Source organism: Dipteris shenzhenensis, chromosome 10 (genome assembly GCF_047967505.1).
Source record: "Dipteris shenzhenensis isolate YYH24624 ecotype China chromosome 10, Dip_SZ_1.0, whole genome shotgun sequence".
Lineage (NCBI taxonomy): Eukaryota > Viridiplantae > Streptophyta > Polypodiopsida > Gleicheniales > Dipteridaceae > Dipteris > Dipteris shenzhenensis.
In genome coordinates this window covers 14,092,296-14,092,620 of record NC_141605.1, presented here as the reverse complement: position 1 = coordinate 14,092,620, position 325 = coordinate 14,092,296, and positions in this window count along the sequence as shown.

Genomic DNA, 325 nt, shown 5'->3' with positions numbered 1-325 from the left:
TGCTTAGTGCAGTAACGTTTTAATATGATACCTTGTTTTAGCAGTCTTGTTTAATCATGTATGTGAAGCAACTGTATTAACTGCATACACCCCATTTGTGCACTTTTTCCCCTTCTTATTTGAAAAGTAGTGTGAGTGTGAGTGCTCTCCATTGGTAACCATTAACGTTCGCAAAAAGGATGTCTTTTGCAGTAAGGTGGTTAAGTCTTATATTTGTTGATCACTGGATGCAGGAATAATACATCAATTACTTTTTTTTGTCACGGTTGGTGGAAATAAATTGAAATCTGCAATTGAGGATGAGTAATACCCTTTTGATTTATTT